We start from the raw sequence: 20,170 nt of genomic DNA on the forward strand, positions 1-20,170 counted from the left end.
CTTGCAAGGGAGAGTTGACAGGTCAAGGGCTCCTAAAATGTTGTAATAGGTGGGGTATGGCAGACAATTTGGTTACAGAGGGGGTACAGGTGTCAAGAACATTCCAGAAAAAGTGATGGGCTTATCTTGGAATGGGAATGATCAAAAGAAATGACTTAAACAGTCTCAAGGTTTAAATCCCGGGGAACTGCCGCTTAGTGTTTATGATGGAGTGGTCTCGGTCTAAAATGATAGAAAAGTAAAAACCAGGTGGAACACACGGCCTGAGTTATGTGTATGTTAGTAAATACGCAGAGGAAGAGAATGGTAACAGAAGTGAAGTGGAAGGTCTGTGAGGGATCAAGCCCTTTTCTTTAAAACTATGATGAGTCACAACAGTGAGCAACGAGTTTTACCTAAAGCTATAAACTAGTGTTTGCATGATATCCTTGGTTCTCTTTTATCCTGACCTAGCAGAAGAGTGTTTTGATTTCTAAAATGTATAGTTGCCTCTAATAATTGATTTCCCCTTTCTTGTGGGTCTCGTGTCTAGAAAGGAGCACGACTCCATCACATTCCCCTCAATGAGATTCTTTTTCTTTCCAGAATGATGGTCACCATACTAGATGGACTGCTGATTTACTGAATAACTTTCATCTTCTGACCACACTAGGAAGTTGTGCATGGAGTTGAGAGATTTACTGCAGTCATTTCTGACCTTACATAATTAAGGTAAGATATATATTTTACCCTATAACTATCATGAAGTTGTCATGTTAGTCTCTTTTAACTTTGCTCTTTTTAAAGACGTGAATCCATTCTTTTTCCCTGCCTTTTATGTTCTAATAATCCATTCAGAGTGATCTTAATCTGTAGATGTGGAAGTGCAGAAAAGACTTTTATAGGATGAAATATGAGCAGACTGTTTGACTCTGAAGAATGAAGTGAAATGTATTACTCCTTAGATTAAATCAGTGAAAGGACTCCATTTCCATAAACACAATATGCATAGGCTGGATTATACTAGAAAAACTTAATAGATCTAAAGGAGTATTTATTAAAGCTACTTAGGAAATATGGAGATACTTAAACATTAATATATTGCTGACTTTATTGAAGTAAAGAAAATCTAAAAACCACAGTGAGTTTAAAAGAGAATGATGTGCTATTCCAATTCCAGAGATAATTAGTGTTAAAATTTCACTGCATATTTTCCTAGATTTTGGAGTGTGGGTGTTAATTTACTAGCTTTTTGCAAATGATTAACATCACTTTTTTTTTTTTTGCCCTGTGCAAAAGCACTTGATGTGCGTTAATTTATAAATTCTCTCAACCTGTGAGGTTGGTACTTCTATTTGCATTTGCATGTAAGAAAGTTGAGACTCAGAAATTCAATGACTTTTCCATGCTCACATAGCTGACAGACTCCCTCAGAACTTGACCTAGTCAGATACTAAAGCCCATACTAAGGGCTTTCCCACACTCTTCTTTTCCTAAATAAAATGCCTGATCCTTTTTCTACATCATTATTTTATATGACTGCCTAATGGTCAGTCATATAGGTGGACAGTGGTTTCTCTATCCTGTTTTTTTGTTGGACATTTACACTGTTTCTCTTTACTTACTTGTAGAAACAAGGTTGCTGTGAGCATTCATATTACACATCCACTATTATTTTCCTAGGATACATTGCTACCTCCAGCACATTGCCCTGTCAGCAGGAATCTAGCACCCAGGATTTGATGTACTCTGCTAATTGTTTTCTCAGAAGGTCGCGCCAGTGTATTTTCTTAGCGACGGTATACTGAAGTACCTCAGTGACATTTATTGTTAGCAATTTAAATAATGATGTTGATTTTTTTTTTTAAAGATCCCGAGTGTTCCTGTTTGGGCCCATATTAATTCCAGCCTCTAGGACTTTAGAGGCCATGACTTCCTCACTGGTCTCTCTCTCTCTCCCCATCTAGAGTCCATTTGTCCCTGTGGAATGGTGGGTAAGGGTGTAGGCTTTAAAGTAGACACCTGGGTTCAAATCAGGGCTGTGCTGCTCTGCCTCATTTTCTTCATCATTAAGATGGAAACAGGTAACAGTAAAACCTCTTGTAAATTGCTTGACTCTTGTACCTACTCAGTAATTGTTGGCCGTTTCTGTTGTCTTTCAAAGTCCATGCTCATATAATTAAAAAAAAAAAAACCCAAAGGTAATATTTGCTTTGAGTGAAATATGATTATTACCAAATTAGTAACTCAGAAGAAACTAAGGTGCTGACCCTGTAGTATTGTAACTGTTACCATGTGACCAGCCTGCAGATGACAGATAACCATTTCTGCCTCACATGATGCACAGAAGTCAAGGATAATGAAAAAGAGCAATAGCAGGAGTAACTAGGGTGTTAAAGAGCTTTATGGCTCCTGGAGCACTTTCTCACAAATGATTTCATTTGATCCTTACAACATACCTTTAACGAAGGTGGAGCAGATGTTATTAACCTGGTTTTACAGAGGAGGAAATTGACATGGAGAACTAAGTGGCTTGCTCATGGAAGGTCATGGAAACGGTGAATGGCAGAGCAGGAATGTACTGCTGGCTTTGTGACTGTGACTCCTCCCTCATGATGCTTCACGTAATAATGATAAACTGAGGAGTGGTAGGTGGATATCCAGGGCTTGAGAATCAATGGATTAGAGGGAGCAGAGGGAAATGCCACCAGCAGCAGGGTTGGGACAAGGAAATTGGTCTTGTTAAAAGGGAGGAATCCAGTGGAGAGAGGGGGAAGAAGTCATAAAGACAGGGGAAAGATTGCAGGGAGCTAGGACTTCAGTGCCCTCAGGGGTAAGGGGAGGATCAAAGGAAGGGAGCTTAATTTTTTAAAAATTGACACACAAACGCATATATTTTTGGGGTATAGTGACATTTCAATCTATGTATATATAAAAAGTAAATATTTATATATAAATAAGTAAATATTTATCATTTCTTCATTTCCTTTTTTTTTTTTTTTTTTGGTGCCAGGGATTGCACCCAGGCATGCTTAACCACTGAGTCACATCCCTAGTCCTTTTTTATATTTTATTTTGAGACAGGGTCTCACTAAGTTACTTAGGGCCTCAATAAATTGCTGGAGCTGGCTTTGAACTTGGATCTTCCTGCCCCAGTTTCCTGAGTTGCTAAGATTACAGGCTTGTGCCACTGCTCCCAACTCATTTATCATTTCTTTGTTGGGAACACTCAAAATCCATTTTTGAGAGACGAAGGATACTTCTTCTAAGCCAACAGGAAAGGAAGAGATGAAGGATCTAGACTCAAGTGCTCTGAAGTAGAAGGGAACATTTCAAGGGTGAAAGCCTGATGGCCTGAATAAAACTCCTGAATAAAGAAAGTATTTGTGGGGAATAGCAGTGGTAGGTTTTGGGTGTTAGATTGGAGAAAGAGTAGCTCTTTGCAATATCTGTTGTGGGATGTGGGCCAGGAAAGGAGAAACAGCTGTCAAAGGCCCCTGCTGGGAAGGAGGTAGGATCCACACAACTCTGGGGTCCCACTCTGCAGATTCTGTAAACAAGCAGCTTCACTTAGGGGTGTTGAGGGTGTGCTTGCTAGATGTTTCCAGTTTTCAGGATGTTTCTTCATGAGCTCAGCTCGAGAAAGGTATAGGATCAGTTTTAGGAAAGCAGAATTATCTAGTTGCCTATGGAATGAGAAGTGACATTATGCTGTAACACACTTGGTATGTGTGTCTCTGTGCATTTGCATGCATGCTAGGGATTGAACACAGGGCTTTGTGTATGCCAGGCCAAGTGTCCTTCCACTGGGCTGCATCCCCAGCCCCACAAAAATCCTCGTTTCCAAACACCAAGGCAGCTGTCAGGCTGTGCACCTGTCCTGGGATAGGTTTTGCTCAGGAGTTAGGTACCATGGGAACATGGCTTCATAATCAGTGGAGAAACAAAGAGTAATAGCTCTCATGTTTGTTTCTAAAAGCCTTTATTGAGGGCTGTGCTTTTTAGTCAGGTCAGCAAAATAAAAAGATGGTAGCGGTTTCCCGAGCAGTGAAATGAGAAGTTGAACTCCGTAAATGTTTTCCAAATCCCTTCTACCATTACATTTTCTGATACAACTCCATTGTATACTTAGCCTCCTCTCCATAACTGTCTTTACTAGGTAGTTTAGTGTGCCTCTATTTTATAATGATCTAAATATATTTTGTTTAGAGACTTTGCTTATTATAGGCAAAGTATACCAATAGTAGAAAATTAAAGATAAATTGAGAAATAAAAAAGACCTATTAAAAATGAGTAATTAGGGCTGGGGCTGTAGCTCAGTGGCAGAGCACTTGCCTCACATGTGTGAGGCACTGGGTTCGATCCTCAGCACCACAAAAAAAAAAAAAAAAAAAGGCATTCTGTCCATCTACAACTACAAAAAAAAATTTTTTTAATGAGTAATCATACCACCATCAAATCACCTCTGTTAACACCCTTCCAGAGATTTTTATACATGTGTATGCTTAAATAAGATTTTTAAATACAAAAAATACAATGTGCTTTTGTCAACTGATAAGCTATAAACCTATCAATGTTAGTAGTTACTAGTGTATAATTATTAAAAGTTGTTGAAATTTTTATTTTAGGAATTTAGTGTATTTAACAAATTTCTCTTTGGATATGTGCATTAATGCATATCCTTCTAATTATTTTTGAAGATATTAGTTTTTTTCTCATAATCAAGAAAGAGGTTTTAATATAGATAACTTGGAAGTCTTAAATAAATTTATAGTCTTCCCAGCAATATACAAGAGGTCTCTTTTTCCCATTCCCATTCCTTTCTTTACATTAGATGGTGGGATTAAAAATAAGAAATCCTTATGGAGTTTTCTGGACAGATGGACTCTTTTCATGTGCCATTTATATTTCCTCTGCAGTGAATTTTCTACTCATGCCCTTTGCCCATTTCTCTGGAGGCCTGTTTTCTATTTTTGTTTCAAATTTACAAGAGTGTTTTTATGTAAAAATATCTTTAAAAATCATTAACTTTTGGCTTTGAATCATGTATAGTGCTTTTGAATGTCTATAAATTTTAAATTTCAGGCAGTCAAGTCTTTTCCTTTATGATGCCCATGTAAATTAACTAGGAAGTAAAAGGCCTTGGAACCTGCACCCCAGCGTCTCTGCACACAGCAGAGTAGTCTTTTTGAGGTATGATTGCCTCTTGGCATACCCCTGTCTGAGCCTAGTCCTGGCATTCTCACCATGGCCTAAAGGCCCAGCAGCATCCGGCCATGCCTGTTTCCAACTCCACCTCTTGTCACTCACCCTTGAACACCCTGCTGCAGTCCTCTGGCCCCCTCTCAGGTCAGGGAACACACCAACCTCTTTCCTGCCTTATGATTCTGTAGGTGCTCTTCTTTTGCTTGGAACATGTAAGTGCACGTGCACCCACACTTGTGGGTGCTCATACACGTTTCTTGTAGCTAACTCCTTAGGCAGGAGTGAGGATCCAAGCATGCTTCTTGGGGTCACTTGCTTCCCAATTCACTAGCCCTGTGCCCTTGAGCAAATTTCTTTACCTGTTCTTCACCTGTAAAATTGGAATCATCATCATAATAGTACCTATCTCAGAATTTGTTGGGAGGATTAAGTAGGTTAATTCTTGGAGATCTCTTGGAAAACTACCCTGTGCACACAAGTGCACATCGGCACTTAGCTGTTGTCAGATTCATCATCTTATAGGCTGTAGCATAAGTTTCACCTCAGAGTGAATGTCATCCTAGCCAACTCTAGTCATTCACTGTGGTATTCTCTATCATAATGTCTTTTCTCCTGCTTCCCCCTCCAGCCTGTAACTCCAGAGCAGTAGGGACCATGCCATGGTAAGGCATCCTGGGGCTCGGCACTGACAGAAGGAATGAACCAGTAGCACATCCCCTCCTAAGACTCCACGGCGGTTAATTATTTTGTTTCACATTTTTGAGCATTTCATCTGTATGAATTTTAGCTGGAGATAGGATTTGAGATAGGAATCAAAATTGCCTTTTCCCCCCAAATGAGTAGCCAGTTGCAATTTTTGTTATTTCTTTTAAAAGACCCCCCACTCAGGTTACATCCTTGAGGATGGTGATTTTTATTTTTGTTTATTTTGTTTGTTTTTCTCTCCCTGGGCAGTCTTCTATGCTAAAAGTAAAAGGCAGAAGCTGTTCATAGACTTGAGTCAAACTTCTCATGAGCATGCTCCTCATGGTGCAGTGCCAGGAAAGATGATTCTGGGGTCCTCTGCCAGGGCCTACCTTCTAAGAGGAAGGAAAACAATGTCACTGACTTAGGGGCTTGTGCCATTATTTCAATGTCCAATGCTGCTAAACCTGATAGATATTTTAGAGTCTTGTTTTAGATAATTCTGTCTGCCATTTAAAAAATCATTATGGGAAACTTTTGGGGCTGGGGATGTGGCTCAAGCGGTAATGAGCTTGCCTGGCATGCGCGGGGCGCTAGGTTCGATCCTCAGCACCACATAAAATAAAATAAAGATGTGTGTCCACCAAAAACTGAAAAAATAAATATTAAAAAGAATTCTCTCTCTTCTCTCTCTCTCTCTTAAAAAAAAAAAAAAATGGGAAACTTTAACATTTCAATGACTAAAGGACTTTCCCTAAACTGCCTCTTGTCACTAGATGTGGGACAAATTGACTCAGCAGACCATGTGTTCTGGATTTTTGGTTTGGAAAATGTTGCTCATGATTCTTTTTTGTCTTAACTCTTTTAAAATTAAGATTAATGACAAAAGTAATACAGGCTCATTGTCACATATTCAAACAGTAAAACAAGTATACAGGAAAAATGTACTATAGTATCTTATCTTCTGACTGCTCGCACAACATTACCACTGCTGAGTTTATTGTGTACCCTTCCAGACCTTTTTTTCATGTTGATGGATATGTAGGACCTCCACACACACTCTCCTATCTCTATACTTGCCTGGTTTTTTGAACAGTGTCATAAACCCACTTTCTTATACACATCAATGGGCTGTTTTGAAAACACTTGAAGCCTTTGTTTCTTGGCTGGCAGAAGTCACCATTTCATGTTTTCCCAGGGCTTTAAAACACCAAACCCCATTTAGTTTCTGCAACTCATTGGATATGGTCTTCCAGAAGGCTGAGGCTCAGGCACATTCTGGAATGTGGCATAATCTGATAACGATTTCTGTCTCACTGCAGAGGAAGAACTGGGGACTTGGATGGGAAGCCAGCAAGTAGGAGAGGAGTGAATTCTTCTAAGTTCATGAGGGCAAACATTTAACTACAGTGTTCTCCCTGGGTTATTACAAGTAGTTTGATTTCCCAGGAAATGGGATGGGAGATAGGGTGCTGTCAGGTTATAAAATTATCCATAACTCTGCTCCCTGTGATTTTCTTCTGTTTTTCTTGCCCCACAAGAAGAGAAGTTTGGGGTGGATGAGGATAGAGCATGAAGTGACTCCCTGGCTGTGCCCTTCACAGTGGCTTTAGAAAGTGTGCAGTTGACTGCCCTGGGCTCTGATCTATGGCACTGCAGCCCAGAAAACTATAAGGTTGGCTGTAAGTGATGGGGGCTGTGGGCTTATGCAGAATTGCACTTGTTGGGTTTTTCACAGTGCCCATCTTATTACACTTGAGAGGCAAGTTTCATTGCATAAGGGGACAATTTACGGCAATGAGCTTATCTCCTTGTTTTAGCTCTTTATGTTTTTCTGCCTCTTAATAAAATGTGAAGTCACAAAGCAATTAAATAGTAGTGTAGTTTTCAGGCAGGAGGTGGAGAAAGGCTAACTAGGGGTAAAAGCTAACATGATTGACAGAGGCTGGTTGGAGATTTACATTGAGAATAACTCGTTCTTCAAAACTTTTTTCATTTTCTGGTGGAAATTATGGGGTAAATCATCGACCAGGAGGATGGATGATTAAAAATGTAGGAGTTATGATTTCTTTTTGACTTTGTAAGTCTCTAAATCCTCCACCTTAACATAGAGTTCTTGACTTCAATATGGGAACCAGCCCTTCTAAGGATTAAAGTGAACTAGAAATACTCTGAAATCTTAAATTGTTAATAAGGTCAAGATTGTTTAATTTTTATTGTGAAATATCTTGGATTGATAAATGAAATAGAGAATTCATATTTTTTTCATTCCCTAATTGCAGTTCTACAACTATAGACATTTTTTTTGAATGTTGAATGGAGGTTTCAACTGTTTCTAGAATTTTTAAAAATAGCATTAATTTTCTTTTTGAGAAACTAGAGGTTGAACCCAAGCTTAGTGCATGCCAGGAGAGTGATATCTCTAGTAATTTTAAAATGAGGAAAATTTTTTAAAAACTGAACATAAAAATCTGGAGAGTTCACATTCCCTGACCTTTCTCTTCCATTTTTCTGTGACATATAAATTAAATCCTTTTTGATTTAGCCACTTTGAATTATTGATAGCCTATTCCAATGAAAGTAATTGAAAAAAAAAAATGAAGACATAAAATGTTCACTTCGTCCTTTCTTGTTACAGAAACAATTGGATTTTAAGTTGTTTTGAAAAGCTGCCCTCTGAAATTGAAGTCCTTGTTTTTAATGATCCCACTGAAATAACCAGAACAAACTATATGGTTAACTAAGAATTAATTTACATGACTCAGAAAACAGAAGGCTAAAATGAAATGCTTTTTGTGGGGTGATTCCTATGGGAAGGCCTAATGCCTTTGCAGGCACTCCCCAGCCCCAGATCCAACAAGCCAGTAGAACTACAATCCCAGGAATAAGCTGCAGCATTTGCAGCGTGATCCTGCTGCTCTTTAAGGTGTGCTTCTGTATAAGGTACTCATGAGAAGAGTTAGGATAAGAGAATAGGGGAAATGGTGACTTCCAGAGCTTGATGAAAGGGTGACAAGAAGCTTTTATAGCAAACCACTGATTATTTCCTGAGTTCCCACCTGTGGTCTGGTGCACAGGCTTTGGATGCAGCTAGGGTTCAGTTTCTTCACCTGCAAAGGAGCGTACAAGAACTCCTTGAATATGCATCCCTCTAGATTAGGCGTGGACAGAAAAGAAACAAAAGGCAGCCTGGGTTGACCAGGTCCCAGCCTTCTGACTAAGCTGAGCTAGGTGTTGTTCCTCAGGCAGTATCATTTTGCTGCTTTGGGGCCAGTGATGATTCACAATCCCTGGTTTTTGAGTTTGTCTCCTTTTCTCCTGCTAACAGTCCTTCATCCAGAGTGCCTGCAACTAGATGCAGAAGATGCTCATCCATCTGTTTTTTCTGCCCTACTTGTTCCTTATAAAGTAACAACATAGAATTGGTACTTTGTTCTTGTCTAGACATTTTTAAAAAATTGTTAGGTGAAATTTAAAAAAATTTTTTTAAGTTGTAGATGGACACAATATCTTTATATTTATGTGGTGCTGAGGATCGAACACAGTGCCTCACACGTGCAAGGCACACACTCTACCACTGAACCCCAGCCCAATAAGGTGAAATTTATGTAACATAAAAACCATTTAAAAATTAAAAATTTAGTGGCATATTCACAATATCATGTAGCTGCCACCTCTGAGTAGTTTCAAAGTATTTTCACCATGAAAGAAAACCCTGTGCTCATTAAGTAGTAACCCCATACCCTCCTCTCCCAGCCCCAGAACAATCATGAATCTGCTTTTATTTTCCATGAATTTGAAAATTTGGGATATCGTGTGTAAATGGTGTCTTATAACATGTGACCTTTTTTGCCCGGCTTCATTTATATTGTGTGTTTTTAAGGTTTGTCTATGTTGTAGGATCAATCAACCTTTTTTTTTGGGGGGGGGGGCGTGGTTCGGATAGTATCCATTGTATAGATATACCACAATTTGTTTATTCATTAATTTTTTAAATGGACATCTGGGGTTTTTTCCTCAACTTTTGTCTGTTCTGACTAATGGATATTGGGCATTTTTGCCTTATTTTTGGTTGTTTTTAGTATAGATCTAGAGGTGTACAGGGTCCTATGATAATTCTGTTCAGCTGTGAAAAACTGACACTTTTACATGGCAGCCAAATCATAAGATTGCAATTGCTGCATATCCTTGCCCAGACTTATTTTCCTTAAAAAAAAAAAAAAAAAAAAAAAAATCTTGCTATAAACAACTTTGTGACTATTTAGTAGTACTTCACTGTGATTTTGATTTGTATTTCCCTAGTGACTAATAATTATTGACCATCTTTTCAAGAGCTTACTGACCATTTGTATGTTTTCTTTGGAGAACTGTCTGTTCAAGTCCTTTGCCCATTTTTACATTGGATTGTTTGCCTCTTTATGGTTGAGTTGTAGTACTTATATTTTGGATACTGGCCTTTTAACAGGTGATTTGAAAATATTTTCTCCCGAAGAGCAGGAGAAGAAGATTAACATTTAACAGGGATGAGAGGTGGGAGGGAAAGGGAGAGAGAAGGGAAATTGCATGGAAATGGAAGGAGACCCTCAGGGTTATACAGTGGAGGGGGTAGAGAGAGAGGAGGGGAGGGGAGGGGAGAGGTGGGGAGGGGGGAGGATGGGAAAGGCAGCGGAGCACAACAGACACTAGTATGGCAATATGTAAATCAATGGATGTGTAACTGATGTGATTCTGCAATCTGTGTATGGGGTGAAGGTGGGAGTTCATAACCCACTTGAATCAAAGTGTGGAATATGATATGTCAAGAAATTTGTAATGTTTTGAACAACCAACAATAAAAAATTAAAAAAAATATTTTCTCCCGTTTTTAAGGTTTTTCTTTTTCACTTTTTTTGATGACCTGTGGTGCACAAAAGTTTTTTATTTTGATGAAGTTCAAAAAAGTGATGTTTTCTTTTGTTGCTCATACTTTTTGGTATTCATTGCCTAAAGTTATGAAGTTTTACCCCTGTTTCCTGCTAAGAGTTTTATTTTTTTATATTTAAGTTATTAATTCCAAGTTAGTTTTTCATATTCTCTGGGGGATAGGTCCAACTTCAATCTTTTGCATGTGGATTTCAAGTTTTTCCAGCACCATTTGTTAAAGATGTTATTTTCCCTCAATAAATGGCCTCTGCACCTTAATTTATAACCAATTGACAATATAAGGGAGACCATCTTTTCAAGAGCTTACTGACCATTTGTATGTTTTCTTTGGAGAACTGTCTGTTCAAGTCCTTTGCCCATTTTTACATTTTATTTCTGGACATTCTATTCTATTCCATGGTCCATTGGTCTGTCCTTATGCCAGTGCCATGTTGTTTTGATCACTGCAGCTTTGTAGTAAGTTTTGATATTTGCAAGTGCAAAGACTCCAGTTTGCTCTTTTTATCCAGCATTGCTTTGATTATTTGGATTACTTGCAGTTCCATGTGAATTAAAGATCAGTTTTGCTATTTCTGTGAAAAGGGCTGTTGGAATTTGGATAGGGAGTGCATTGAGTGTGCAGATGATTTGGGATAGTGTTGCCTTCTTAACAATTCTAAGGCTTCTGATTTATGAACATGAGATATTTTTCCATTGTTTAGGTCTTAATTTCTATCCACAATTTGTAATTTTCAGGAACAATTCTTTATTCTCCATGACATTTTTCTTAGATATTTCATTCATAAAAAAATAAATAGACTTGTTTTCTTGATTTTCTTTTCAGATTGTTCATGCCCAGTGGGTGAAAATACAGCTGCCTACAATTTTCACTTTCTAAAAAATAATTGCTATTTCTGGGAGTGTAGCTGAGTGGTAGACATGTATGAGGTCCTGGGGTTTGCCTACCGGAACCACATGCACATATACAAAATAATAATTTCTATTGGTTATTTTAAAAATTAGGGTAAGAACTTTACTATTCCTCCAAACATTCTTTGGAATGACCCCTGTTAGGTTTGACATTACATCCTTCCCTACATTTTCTGTCTTTTCAGCAATGCATCTAAACTTATTTCTCTTAAATGCTACAGAATATCCTATTGTTCCGAGGCACTATGCTTTTTAATTGACATTTAGTATTTTTAGTTTTTTCTACTATAAACAATAGAACAATTTATTCTTATACCTTATACCAGTGTATACCTGTGTGAATATGTCTTTAAGGTATTAAGAATACCTAAGGCAAAAAAGTGCACATATTGCCTTTCAGTTTTTTTCCAAGGGGTGGAGGGATGGCTTAGTGGTAGAGCATTTGCCTAGAATATGGGTTCAATCCCCAGCAACACATACACACACACACACACACACACACAAACCCGAAACAATAACAAAAATTTTTTTTCAGAATTTGTGTTAAAATATACATATCAGAAGATTAACCAGCTTAGCCATTTTTTCCACAAACAGTTCAGTGAGGTTAAGACCACACTATTGTGCAACCAATCTCAAAACTTTCATCTTCAAAAAAAAAAGTGCTACACTACTTATCATTCCCCTCTCCTGTGGGAGCCATTCTACTTTCTGTTCCTATGATTTTGACAACTTGAGGTACTCACATAACTAGAATCATACAATATTTATCTTTTTGTGACTGGCTTACTTTACTTAGCACAATGGCTTCATGGTTCATCCATGTTGTAACATGTCAGAATCTCATTCCTTTTTAAGGCTGAATAATAATAGTTCATGGTACCATGTATTACCTTTTGATGAACAGTAAGAGATCTTTTTTTCCCCTTGCCTTTTTAAAGTGCATGTTTACTTGTAGTCATATCTTAAGAGCATTACGTTGAGTCTTTAAGTGCTTGGAAAAAAGAAAGGTATGCCTAACTCCTTATTTCCATGCAGTGTGGTAACATATATAATTAAGTCGAATGTATTCAATGAAATCCTTTCGGGCATGTGGACAAGCTGTGTAAACAGGGTATTTTTAAATGCATGTTGGTCTAACTTCACATTGTTAGGTGAAGAAGCAACTGTCGGCACGTATGTGCTTTTTGGGCTCCTTTTCCTTCTTGCCTTTCATACACCCCACACCACTTCTTCTTTCATTATCCCTCCACCCATTGCTGGCAGTCACTCTTAAATAGTTTTGGATTTTATGCCAACAAATCTTTTGCTTGTTGACAGATTCTCTGAGCACCGAGTGTTCCCTTCACTGGCACCATCTAAGAAAGACCAGATAGAGAATGTGTCTACATGTTTTGAAGATAGACTTTGTTTTGTTCAGGGCTAGCTGAAAAGTTCAGCTGCACTCAGGGTAGAGCACGCTCATTTCTTAGCAGGGTCACTGTGAGTCTCAATTCTTCGTATGGTTATTCATAGTTAACAAAGTTAAAATAAGAAAGATACTTTTTTGTACAGTGCCCAAGAAAAGAAAGCAAAATGGAAGTGACGGGCAAGAGTAATAGTACTTGCTTTCTTTCTCCATCAGGTTTTCACATTTTTTTTTATTTTGAAAGACTGTTAGAGAAAAGTTTGAAAGTTAGTACAGAGTTCACAGGTATACCACCCAGTTTCCCTTATGTTAACATTTATATAACCATAGTACAATTACCAAAATCATGCTGTTTCTAAACGTCATACTAATTGAGCCTTACATCTGGTCTTTTGCTACCACTCCTCTCCTGTTCCTGGATCCAGTCCACATTGCATTTAGGCCTTCCGACTCATTAAACCCTGACAATTTGTGTCAGTTTCTCAGTCATTTCTTCTCTTTCAGGGTCTCTATACTTTTGAACAGTACTGGTTAGTTATTTTGTGGTATGGCTCTAGATTTAGGGTTGTCTGATGTTTCCTAATGTTGACTTTGGGGTTCGTGTTTTGATAAGAATACCACAAAGGTGATGTTGTATCTTTTCCACAGCTTCGTAAAACGGGTTGCTAGATGTCCATTTTTGTTGTTAGTGGTGCTTTGTAACCTTGTCACTTGATTCAGATAGGGTCTCCTGGATTTCTTCTCACTAAAGTGACAACTATTCCCTATGTAATTAATTAATAACTTTGGAAAGATACTTTTTAATTCTGTGCAAATATCCTATCTCTCCTCAAACTATCACCTATGGGATTTATCATCCATTAGACTGTTTATTCCCTACAATAATTATCACAATGCTGTTTGCCCAACAGTGATTTATATCTGCCTCTTTCCTTATACATTTGTTAATTTTAATTCTTCTGTAAGGAAGAGCTTTCCTTTTTCATCTGTCCATCATGCATTTACTTACATTGTTGCGAACTTGTAGGTAGTTATTTTATGCTATGAGTTTATAACCAATAGTATCATTTTCTTGCTTGATTGTTTCAGCTTTGGCCATTGGAAGCTCCTCCAGGCGAGCTCTGAAGCCCTTCTGATGTGTTCCTACCCTTTTTCAAGCACTTCCTTACTTTGAGGCCTTTCCACATGTTCTAGCCTTGTCTTGTATTTTCCTTGCCCTGCCCTTAGCACCTACTACTACTCCTAGGAGTCTTGGGCCCTTTATTGGGCAGCAATGTTTATAAACCATGTCTGGGTGCTAGGTGCGAACGTTGTACCTGGGGTATCTTTTTATCTTTTATCTTTCATCAGTCCATCCCTGAGAACATGGGTGCAGCAGGTCTGAAACTTGGGTCTTGACATTTCTAGGTAGTAAGTCATGTTGATGTAAAGCCATTTCAGTCAGATCACTTAAGGCAGATTTTTAAAAATCAATGCACAAGGAAAGAGGAAAGCCTTGTACTTTGATTATAAATGCAATGGAATGGCTTGTTTTTGTGAAAATATACCTTTACAGTGAAAGGCTAGTATTAACATCCAAGCATCCTTAACATTCCTATAATGACCTTTCATGAATGTTTTTTTAAACACTCATTTTTTTTTTTTTTAGCCCATTCTGTACTTTAAGGAAATAAAGAATTTTAGATTAGTTATAGGTATTCCTTAACATGTTTACATTGGGATGTTTTATTCAATATCTAAATACAGATTGATCATCCTGGAATAAACTAACTTGAGTTTTACTTAGAACTTTTAGTAAATTAATTTCTTCTTATTGTTTTATCTGTGAAGTCATACAGAGTATACTGATAAAATATTTTTATGACTTATAAGCCTTGGAGATCTAGTGTAATTTCTCTTGATGCTTTTTCATCCTTTCAAAATGGATCTTGCTTAGATAGCTTCCACCGTGACCCATTTTTTTCCAGTACTTGAAATATGTAGAGATCTATCATTTGGACATTTAGTATTTCTTTACTGTAAACAGTTCTTACACTAGTCATCAGCTTATTTATCTTTTCCTAGTTCTAGGACAGAATAATATGTATTTAGATTATATTATTAAAAGAATAATGCATTATTTTCTCTCTTAAAAAATCTAAAATTATTTTGAACTTACATGTTTGGTGTTTTGTCTTTCTAGGGTTTTTAGGTTCAATAAGTCATGGTTAGAGAGTAGTGTGGTGTGTTAATTGCTCTTCATTTCAACAAGAGTTTCTCATCTTATAGAATCTTAACTTTGGGGTAACCATTCATAGATCCATTAGTGTCTAAAGCAAAAGTTACAGCTCATATTCCAAGCACCTAACAAGTAGTTGTGATTATTCTGGTTCTTTACTTCATCTCTTTGCTGGAGACTTGGAAATAATAATGATTCTGTGATAAAACTGTTTATTGAATGGGCATTGTGTGCCAGACATCATTTTGGGCATTTTGCAAATAACCATCCCTCTTCCTTGAGACCAGTGAATATGGACATGAGGGAAGATAATCTCTCTAACATGGAAACCATGGCTTTCCTTCAAACTGAATATGGTTTATCTCTAGAACTTTCTTTCTATAAGTGGAAACTCATGGCTTTGAGCTGGTGGAATTTTGAGTGAGCAGAAAAAGCACTAAACAGTGTGTGGATTGTGAACACAGGTTGATACTAACAACCTTGACCTGTAGTGCAAATGTCCCTGGCTTCACTCTTTTCCCAAGTCATGCTGTACAGAGTTGGGATGTGGGAAGCCAGCAAAATGGGCTATTTGGGAACTTTCCTGGGATAAATAAAAAGCCCTACTCGAGCTCCACTTTCCATTTGTCTTTCCTAAATTTCTAATGTGTGGGCCTTTGTGTGGGACTTATGATAGAGGACTTTTTTGGAAGAAGGAGGTTTTGAACAAAGGAGGAGGTTAGATTGTCACCTGGCATATAATTAAAAACCTGTGTTGCAGGTTCTGCAAAAGTGGGGTCATAGGTGTTGGCCTTAAGATATAAGAAGGCTTTGCTCTGATAGATGATTGGGGACTTAAAAGAATTATCCTGCTGGTAGAGTCTGAAAGTTTCCTTCTTAGGTTCAGAAGGGACAGAGTGGAGATCACAAACACAACAACCACATGACTTAAACACTAAAAGAAACTTTTTGACTAATGGGTTTGAATGTAAAAGCTTCGTGTGAATTTCATGTTAGCTATCCTTAGAAATATGAGATGGAAAACTAATTGTCCGTGCTTTGTATTTACTATTATGCCTCTGAAGTAGGTAATACTCCCACCTACTTAAAATTTATTTTTCAGATAAAGTTCTTGTCGATGTACTCACAAGTTGTGAAGAAACAGCTGTGTTGGTAAGGAGCAATTAGTCCCAGCCTGTGTTTTTTTTTTTTTTTTTTTGGTGTTATGAAGTGTCTTATTACCACCTGGTGTCTTAAATCATACTAAGAAAGTGACAACAAAGAAAAACTTGCTTTAATTGAACATGTGCCATTTATAGACTCTTAAAGATGCCGGGGGTGGGGACACGCTGAAGTCAAATACATTGTGAAATGGGAGATGCCTCTCTTCATTAGTTTCACTGTTTTAGAACATCTTAATCTCTTGACCCAGAACAATGAGAAATTCGGGGGTTCGTGGGGGAAGGAGGGAGAATTCTGCCTTTCCCACTAGTGTAGGTGCTACAAGGAGAAGTACCTCAACAGTGCTGGAGGATGGAAGGACAGAAGCTGTTTTCCCCACATCCCTGCTTTCGTTCTCATCCTTTCCTTTTTATTTGTACTCACTCACTGAATCCGTTGCTCCTAACAAAATCTGGGGTGCAGAGCTCAGCGCTGAGGGTAGACTTCATAGGACTTGCTTGTGGTTTCAGATGGGGCCCATTTCAAAGCAGATATAGGATGTCAAGTAAGTCTTCTCAACTTCTGTTTTTAAGAGTTTGGATTTAAAACAGTGCTACACTGAAGTGGGTGGGAGCCACTGGTCAGCAGGGACATTAGGGTTTTGGGGGGATGGTTTTGTTTTGGACTGGGGATTGAACTCAAGGGTGCTTTACCACTAAGCTACACCCCCAGTGTCTTTATTATTTTTGAGATATGGTCTCTCTCACTAAATTCCTGAGTCTGGCCTTAAATTTGTCTCAGCCTCTCAATTCTCTGAGATTATAGGTGTGTATCACCATGCCCAGAACCATCAGAGATGTTTTTGATTTGTGAGACAGAGTACTCTGGCTCTGTATTAAATGTAGGAGAATTTAAAATGTGTGTCACATGATATTGTGAATGTAAGCTAAAGATACTTGATTAACGTCAAGTTGATCTTCATAACTCCAAATTGCCTTATAAATGTGTACCCAGAAATTCTTTGTTTATTTTTTCCATGTAGCATTGTTTTATCTAAATATTTTCATAAATGGGCAGAAATCACATAAAGGTCATTTTTACCAAGAATGCAATCTTCTGTTAAATTGATATAAGGTTTCTTTCTAAGCTGTCCCCTAATGTTGGATATTGTTGTTTCTAGCTTTTCCCTATTATAAGTACTAAGGGGTAGAAAGAGCTGTCTTTGCTGTGGCAGTTGTCGAGCCTCTACTTGGTGTCCCATGCATGATGCCTGTGCTGCTGTGGTGACATGAAGGTGGAGAGCTGGAGAAAACTGCAAGAGCCAGCCGCATGCCTCCTTTGGAGGTGACAGTTGATTCTGGTCTTGGAGCATTAGTACTTGTAAGAAGGGCAGATACTAGAGAATGGGACTCCTAGTAGCTGAGTGAGAATTTCAGGGTATTATAGCTGGAGTGTATAGGTCCATCTGCTAAAGAAACTGAAATAGATTTCATCCAAAAAAATATTCTGCTGTATGAGTGTGTCCTAAATGTCTTAGGGAATGTACTACATGCATATGATTAAAATGTGTTGTCAAAGGTGTGTGTTTAAAAATCATGTTACTGGAGGCTTAGCTCTTCCTATCACTTCTTAATTTTCCCTAACAGTGATTCTGTAGACCATTCTTATGAGGGAAGCTCACTAATTTCCAAGTGTTGAAAGAGAAGAATTGAAGAATGCCGTTTTCCATAAAATATTGGAAGTCATCGGATTATACATACAGATAAACTCTAGCTCTTAGTTATTCATGCGTGCATCAAGCATTTCAGAGGTGATTATGATGTGCTCGATGGTCCAGTGCTAGAATAGATGACCCCACCCCCTAAAGGAAAGATGGATTAACTGAGGAAAGAACCAAAACGGACAACCCCAACAGTAAAAACAAAACCTCAACAAAATGTGAAGCTCTTTGAAGTTATGCACAGCTTGCTATGGCATGGGGAAGAGGCATCCAAAATATGGGGCATCAGGGAGGGCTTTCTGAAGGAGGAAGAGACTGTATTCATCTTAAAAGAAAGAGTGATCATGGACAAAGGCTCAGAATGGTAAGAGAATATTAAACAGGAAGAAAATATGAAGAATATATACATATTGTTTCATGTGAACTCTTCTGTGTAGCTGAAGAGGCAAGGAGAACCTAAATAATGAATAACTTGAATGGCATGCTATGATAAAATTCTGAGTTAAAAAAAAAAAAAAGTAGGCAGCATAATCAGATTTACCCCCCAAGAAGTGAGCAGGACGGTCTAAGGTAGAGAAGTTGAAGAGTGCAGGGAAAGAAGGGGATAGAGGGGGAGCATCATCACTGGCCCACTCTCTGCCCCAGTGCTTTGGAATATGGGAAAGGAACGACTTAGTCAAAAGAGCCACAGTGCCTAGAATAGTCTGCAAATGTGGTTTACAAGTAAAGGAGTACCTAATGAGAATTATTTATTGTTTGGGCAGTGAGCAGCGTGGGAGAGAGAAACCGTGATGAGCTGTCTGGTCTCTGTGTGCCAGATGGCATTTGAGGGCAATGCTGGATCTGTGCTGTCGCCGGGCCCTGTGCTCTGACTTCCTTCTCATTAGAGTAGGTTGTGGCCAAACAATTTCTGTCACACTCTAAATTCTGGTTTTCCTATTCAGCCAATTGTATAAAATTAACATTGGCATCTAAGATTTTGAATATATAATATATGAATTTTTTAATGCCCTTTCTTCAAAACTTTTTTTTTTCTTTTTTTAACTTTTTTGGCAGTGGTGTTGGGGATTGAACCCAGGGCCGTGTACATGCTAAGCAAGTGCTCTACCACTGAGCTATATCCCCAACTGACACATAAATTTTTAAACATTTCAAAGGTGTTTAACCCATAGCTTTTGTATGACAACAGCAGCTGAAAAGGACTAGAATTAGCAAGTTTCTAAAGCATATTCATCTACTCAACAAATGCATGTCGAGGACCTGCTGTATACCAGCTTCTTACTTCTGTGGAAATAGAGGGGGCAGGGACCCAGAGACACTGAAGGATACAAAGTCCCTGCCTTGAGGGAGTTCGTCCTCTAGAGGATCTGAATGAGATAAAGAAAGCTGGCTACTGAGTTGGCCACTCACATTTTTAAGTATCGTTATGACCAAAGAAAACCTTGGGTTGGCACTCCAAGTCTAATTTCTGTGTGTCCCGTGTGTCATTCTTTAAAACACCACCTTGGACTGATCACCTGTACAATGACATTCCCTTTCACCTTCCTGAATTCCTTTGTGTGCTCTTGGGTCATTCAGAGTGGCAGTAAGGTTAGCTGTGGCATGTCCTAATCCACTTGAAAACAGATGGTTATGCCTGCTAAACACAGGTTCCCTTGGTACCTCTCCTGTGGGCTTGTTGGTTCTTGTGCAGATTCTTGCTTCCACACAGTCCCGGGATCAGCTGCACATACTTGCACACATGCCTCACCCTGGTCCAGGGATGGTATTTACCCAGCTCAGAGGCGTAGTTCTAGAAAAATTTGCTTCCAGAACTATAAGAATCATAGTTGCTTCCCTTCCTTGTTTGGGAGGCAATATTATGCTGGAGTGGCAAGGATTGTAAGCAAGGGAAGACACTGGAATAGATGTGTTGAAATTGGGTTGAGCTCTTGGAAGCCCTTAGCCATAATTTCTCATGTTCCTGGTACCCTTACCCGGTTGC

At 38.4% G+C, this 20,170-nt stretch overlaps 1 protein-coding gene across 1 annotated transcript in view; it reads left to right on the forward strand.

Annotated features, from left to right (window-relative positions):
- The first annotated feature begins 585 nt into the window (after positions 1-585).
- Positions 586-20,170, forward strand: part of Kank1 (KN motif and ankyrin repeat domains 1) — a 130,437-nt gene continuing 110,852 nt past the window's right edge. Inside the window, exon 1 of the mRNA XM_071600589.1 lies at positions 586-711. The gene's annotated coding sequence lies outside the window, so the exon portion shown is untranslated. The remainder of the gene's footprint in view (positions 712-20,170) is intronic.

Source organism: Marmota flaviventris, chromosome 13 (assembly GCF_047511675.1).
Source record: "Marmota flaviventris isolate mMarFla1 chromosome 13, mMarFla1.hap1, whole genome shotgun sequence".
Lineage (NCBI taxonomy): Eukaryota > Metazoa > Chordata > Mammalia > Rodentia > Sciuridae > Marmota > Marmota flaviventris.